The 6,000-nt window shown below is 44.5% G+C and overlaps 4 non-coding genes across 4 annotated transcripts; all 4 read left to right on the top strand.

The window, feature by feature from the left end:
* Positions 1 to 3,544: 3,544 nt before the first annotated feature.
* trnas-aga (transfer RNA serine (anticodon AGA)) lies at positions 3,545 to 3,626 on the top strand. Its single transcript has one exon. It is a non-coding gene; the product is annotated as a tRNA-Ser (tRNA).
* Positions 3,627 to 3,813: 187 nt separating this feature from the next.
* On the top strand, positions 3,814 to 3,886 carry trnaf-gaa (transfer RNA phenylalanine (anticodon GAA)). Its single transcript has one exon. It is a non-coding gene; the product is annotated as a tRNA-Phe (tRNA).
* Positions 3,887 to 5,443: 1,557 nt separating this feature from the next.
* Positions 5,444 to 5,525, top strand: trnas-aga (transfer RNA serine (anticodon AGA)). The gene has a single exon. It is a non-coding gene; the product is annotated as a tRNA-Ser (tRNA).
* A 187-nt stretch (positions 5,526 to 5,712) lies between these two features.
* Positions 5,713 to 5,785, top strand: trnaf-gaa (transfer RNA phenylalanine (anticodon GAA)). Its single transcript has one exon. It is a non-coding gene; the product is annotated as a tRNA-Phe (tRNA).
* The last annotated feature ends 215 nt before the right edge of the window (positions 5,786 to 6,000 follow it).

Raw genomic sequence — 6,000 nt, forward strand, 5'->3', positions numbered from 1 at the left:
TGTTGTACAATCTGACAGTCGTTTGCTGCCACATCATTCCAGTCGAGGATAATGGACATGACCAGGGCCCCGTTTCACGAAGCAGGTTTAGTGAAAACTCGGAGTATGTTAACCCTGAAATGAGGGAAACTCTGAGTTTTCCGTTTCAAAAAGTCAAACCAAAGTAAGTCAAACCAGAGACAGAGGAGTAACTCCAGCCTGTTTCACAGAGAGAGGTAACTTAACCTCGGTGTCAGTTACTATGGCAACAGACTCTGTGAACATAACCTGGTCGGGACCAGGTTTTCTTCAATGAACCTCGAGTTTCTTTCTGTCTCCGGTGTGATTCATTCATTGTCGCGCCTGTTTAAAGCCAGTTTGGTCGTTTTTCATAATCACCATCACCAACAGCAGTAAAATAAACAGAAAGACAAAAAAATTTTTATTTGGTCTTCTTTATTTCCTACAAATAAGAAAAAAAATGGTTTCTTACTTTTTAATTGTTACAATCATCAACACAATTCACCTATGACCATGCACCCACCTCTAACTTGTGTTTTAATAATTCAATTTCCAGATCCGTTTTAGTTATCTGGCGGTCCAGCAGCACCATTTCTTTTTCTGTTTTTTGTACTGTTTTTAATAAATGCACTTTGTAGATTTCTTTTAGTGGTAGCTGGGAACACATAAGGATGACATTATACAGTTGCACATGAATTCCACTGAATTAACCTCTGGAATTTACTGAATACGTATCTCACTGTGTCAATCTGTGCTGTGGAGGTTGAGGGACCCTCTTCCTGCTGCCCAGCCATGCTCTGCTAAAATGGATAAGAATCCGTTAATACTTCAGTGTAGGCTAAAAGTCACTATAATCCACATGTAAACACATGTGAATGGAGAGGAAATCAGTAACATCAAGATTTTACCTCTGTAGGCCTCTCAGGCTCCCTCTCAGACACCACAGAGAAGGCAGCAGACATTGTGGTCCCATCATCTTCATCATCCTGTTTAGAGTGTTGTGTTTCACTATGCTATACTTTAAATATGGCATCATCTCTGGACTATTGGCTACTTACAGTTAAAGTGGCACATGGATCCACTAGACCAAGTACGTCTTCAGAATCTGTTGAGACAAAAGAAAAACACATGAAAGGGAAATTAACATTGAACTATAGGCCCAAAAGAAGTTTGAGGCCTAGGCCTATTGCATCTTATCAAGGCTGGTGGCTCCTGTGTAATCATGTCCGAGGATGAGGTTCCTCCAGGGATCCCCTCTGCGACTGGCCTCCCGACAATCTGACCCATGGCCAGCTCCTCTGCCTCGGTCAGACGTGGTGGGGGTGGTCCTCCGCCAGTTTTGCGGGCAGATGCCCGCTTTCTGTTGGCTGAGTAAAAGTTAGATGTTGCTTTTCATATGTCTGATTTAACTGTATACAGGCGAGGACATTTATGTGTGTGAAAACAATATTATGTTGGAGATAATGCACACTGAAACAGCTGCTGAATGATATTTAGTGGTAAACATGATTAAAAAAAGGCACCCTGACTGTTATGCTGAGGGTTTACCTGTTTGAACAATGTTTTTATATTTCATCTTTAGCTGCTTCCACGTTCTTTTTTCGCCGGTGGGATTACATCTAAGTGACATAAATTGTAGCTGTAACACCATTCTACTTGTTTGCATCTGTAGCCTAATATTATTGTGATTGCATAAATGTGTATAATAAATTTAAACTTACACATTGACTCGAGCACTAATCTTCTCCCACGCCGACTCGCGTTCTTTCGCTGCTGCAGCCGTGTTACTTTTCTTTTTAAAAACGCTTTCAATGTTGCTTTTCTTTTTAAAAACGCTTTCAATGTTGCTTTTCTTTTTAAAAACGCTTTCAAATTTGCCGTATGACCGCATCAATATATCCAGTTCCAGAGGACTGAAATACGACGATCTTTTCTTCTCACTCGTTGCCATGGTGAATCGAGGGAACAGGGCTCCATTGATCAGGGCTTTTTAAAGTCGTGGTGCACGCGCTTAACTCAGAGTGAACAAACTCTGTGTTGATTGAACCAATTGAAATCACCTGTTCTGAAACCCGTAAGTCAGAGTTTCCTGTCTCAGAGTAGATCAACTCAGAGTTCAGGGTTAGACTCCAGAGTTGGTTGAACCTGCTTCTTGAAACGGGGCCCAGGAAAATGCCAGCTGTGGGATTTCAAGCAGTGCCTTCTGAGAGAAAAGAGTCTTAATCTGGCGCTTGAGACCAATCATCCACACAACCTAAAACAGTGCCCTGATCAGGAAAAAACTGTGACCTTGTGAGGTTTGCCGACAACGTACAGTTTTGGGGGCACTCTTGGTGTCAAGACATCACTGATGGTGGCGATCCATGGGAAGTCATCAGACCAAAATCGTGTCAGAGGATTCATGGGAATTCATGTGAGATCCCCCAAAACCGTGAGCTGCAATACCACTCACGAGTTGACAAGTCTCATGGTTGCTTTTGGCAAACATTTTCCATTGCATTTCGACTGATATACAACGGCATAATCTGTGAGGTTCTACGTTTGTGACAATTTGTTGTGGCCGAGTGGTTAAGGCGATGGATTAGAAATCCTTTGGGGTTTCCCGGCACATCAAATCCTGCCGACAACGCACAGTTTTGGGGGCACTCGTGGTGTCAAGACACCTGAGCAAATAGGTCAGCCAGAAGGACCACGATGGACCATCCTAAATCCCACTAAGTCGTGAGCTGGAAGGACCACAGTGGGTCATCCTGAATATCACTAAATTGGCAAGCAGTTGTCCTTGCAATTTAACCACTGGTCTTTCGGGGCAGTCATGGTGTCAGGACGCCTGTGACCACGATGGATCATCCGAAATCCCACTAAGTAGTTGTGAGCCCGAAGGGCCACAATGGGTCTTCCTAAATCAGGGGTCAGCAACCCGCGGCTCCAGAGCCGCATGTGGCTCTCCAGCCTCTTTGTTGCGGCTCCCTTTGCAATGCTTGAATATTTTTTAGCACCCGTGTGGTGAAAATGCACGTCTTTGTTATGAGTTTACAAAAATCCAACTTTGTGTGAGACCATGAATGCATCCTGACTGAGTTCTGACTGGTGACTGAATGAGCAGACAGGATGCTATCCAGTTCTCTCTGACAGGTTAACATGAAGGGAAATGAGTAATACTTTGAGTTATTTGAGTTATTAATTATTATTAATGAGTTATTTGACGATTCTAAAAAATAAATTAGAGCTCATTTAAAAACAAAAGTTTATCTCCAGTACTAGCAAGAGTACTCCAACTCGTCTTTTTTTTTCCCTCCAATGTTGTTTTAAACATACAACGTTTTGCGGCTCCAGGCTATTTTTCTTTAGTGGGCAAGTGGGTGAAATGGCTCTTTTCATAGTAAAGGTTGCCGACCCCTGTCCTAAATAAAGCTAACACAGGTTCAAACTAACCGGTTCAAATTCTGCCGACAACGTGCAGTTTTGGGGGCACTTGTGGTGTCAGGACGTCTGTGACATTTCAACTGAAAAACAACGGTATAATCGGCGAAGTTCTTTGCAAGTTGTTGTGGCCGAGTGGTTAAGGCGATGGACTAGAAATCCATTGGGGTTTCCCCGCGCAGGTTCAAATCCTGCCGACAACGTACAGTTTTGGGGGCACTCGTGGTGCCAAGACTTCACTGACGGTGGCGATCCATGGCAAATCCTCAGACCAAAAACATGTCAGGGGATCCATGAAATCCTTTTCAGTCATGGTGTAAGGACGCCCGTTACAATAGAGATCTAGGTGAAATTGCCTGCACTGGAAAAAGCGGTGCGACCACCTTTGCAGCTGAAATAGCTCAGTTGGGAGAGCGTTAGACTGAAGATCTAAAGGTCCCTGGTTCAATCCCGGGTTTCAGCACAGTCCCTCTTTACGTCCTGACTTGGCAAATAGTTTGAGAAGGCATTTGCTGAAAGGACCTTCTCACATGAACTCTGACTCTCTTGAGCACTGACTTCTTATGAAGGACTCAGCCGTGTTGTACAATCTGACAGTCGTTTGCTGCCACATCATTCCAGTCGAGGATAATGGACATGACCAGGAAAATGCCAGCTGTGGGATTTCAAGCAGTGCCTTCTGAGAGAAAAGAGTCTTAATCTGGCGCTTGAGACCAATCATCCACACAACCTAAAACAGTGCCCTGATCAGGAAAAAACTGTGACCTTGTGAGGTTTGCCGACAACGTACAGTTTTGGGGGCACTCTTGGTGTCAAGACATCACTGATGGTGGCGATCCATGGGAAGTCATCAGACCAAAATCGTGTCAGAGGATTCATGGGAATTCATGTGAGATCCCCCAAAACCGTGAGCTGCAATACCACTCACGAGTTGACAAGTCTCATGGTTGCTTTTGGCAAACATTTTCCATTGCATTTCGACTGATATACAACGGCATAATCTGTGAGGTTCTACGTTTGTGACAATTTGTTGTGGCCTAGTGGTTAAGGCGATGGATTAGAAATCCTTTGGGGTTTCCCGGCACATCAAATCCTGCCGACAACACACAGTTTTGGGGGCACTCGTGGTGTCAAGACACCTGAGCAAATAGGTCAGCCAGAAGGACCACGATAGACCATCCTAAATCCCACTAAGTCGTGAGCTGGAAGGACCACAGTGGGTCATCCTGAATATCACTAAATTGGCAAGCAGTTGTCCTTGCAATTTAACCACTGGTCTTTCGGGGCAGTCATGGTGTCAGGACGCCTGTGACCACGATGGATCATCCGAAATCCCACTAAGTAGTTGTGAGCCTGAAGGGCCACAATGGGTCTTCCTAAATCAGGGGTCAGCAACCCGCGGCTCCAGAGCCGCATGTGGCTCTCCAGCCTCTTTGTTGCGGCTCCCTTTGCAATGCTTGAATATTTTTTAGCACCCGTGTGGTGAAAATGCACGTCTTTGTTATGAGTTTACAAAAATCCAACTTTGTGTGAGACCATGAATGCATCCTGACTGAGTTCTGACTGGTGACTGAATGAGCAGACAGGATGCTATCCAGTTCTCTCTGACAGGTTAACATGAAGGGAAATGAGTAATACTTTGAGTTATTTGAGTTATTAATTATTATTAATGAGTTATTTGACGATTCTAAAAAATAAATTAGAGCTCATTTAAAAACAAAAGTTTATCTCCAGTACTAGCAAGAGTACTCCAACTCGTCTTTTTTTTTCCCTCCAATGTTGTTTTAAACATATAACGTTTTGCGGCTCCAGGCTATTTTTCTTTAGTGGGCAAGTGGGTGAAATGGCTCTTTTCATAGTAAAGGTTGCCGACCCCTGTCCTAAATAAAGCTAACACAGGTTCAAACTAACCGGTTCAAATTCTGCCGACAACGTGCAGTTTTGGGGGCACTTGTGGTGTCAGGACGTCTGTGACATTTCGACTGAAAAACAACGGTATAATCGGCGAAGTTCTTTGCAAGTTGTTGTGGCCGAGTGGTTAAGGCGATGGACTAGAAATCCATTGGGGTTTCCCCGCGCAGGTTCAAATCCTGCCGACAACGTACAGTTTTGGGGGCACTCGTGGTGCCAAGACTTCACTGACGGTGGCGATCCATGGCAAATCCTCAGACCAAAAACATGTCAGGGGATCCATGAAATCCTTTTCAGTCATGGTGTAAGGACGCCCGTTACAATAGAGATCTAGGTGAAATTGCCTGCACTGGAAAAAGCAGTGCGACCACCTTTGCAGCTGAAATAGCTCAGTTGGGAGAGCGTTAGACTGAAGATCTAAAGGTCCCTGGTTCAATCCCGGGTTTCAGCACAGTCCCTCTTTACGTCCTGACTTGGCAAATAGTTTGAGAAGGCCTTTGCTGAAAGGACCTTCTCACATGAACTCTGACTCTCTTGAGCACTGACTTCTTATGAAGGACTCAGCCGTGTTGTACAATCTGACAGTCGTTTGCTGCCACATCATTCCAGTCGAGGATAATGGACATGACCAGGAAAATGCCAGCTGTGGGATTTCAAGCAGTGCCT

The sequence above is a fragment of the Doryrhamphus excisus genome, chromosome 3 (genome assembly GCF_030265055.1).
Source record: "Doryrhamphus excisus isolate RoL2022-K1 chromosome 3, RoL_Dexc_1.0, whole genome shotgun sequence".
Taxonomy (NCBI): Eukaryota; Metazoa; Chordata; class Actinopteri; order Syngnathiformes; family Syngnathidae; genus Doryrhamphus; species Doryrhamphus excisus.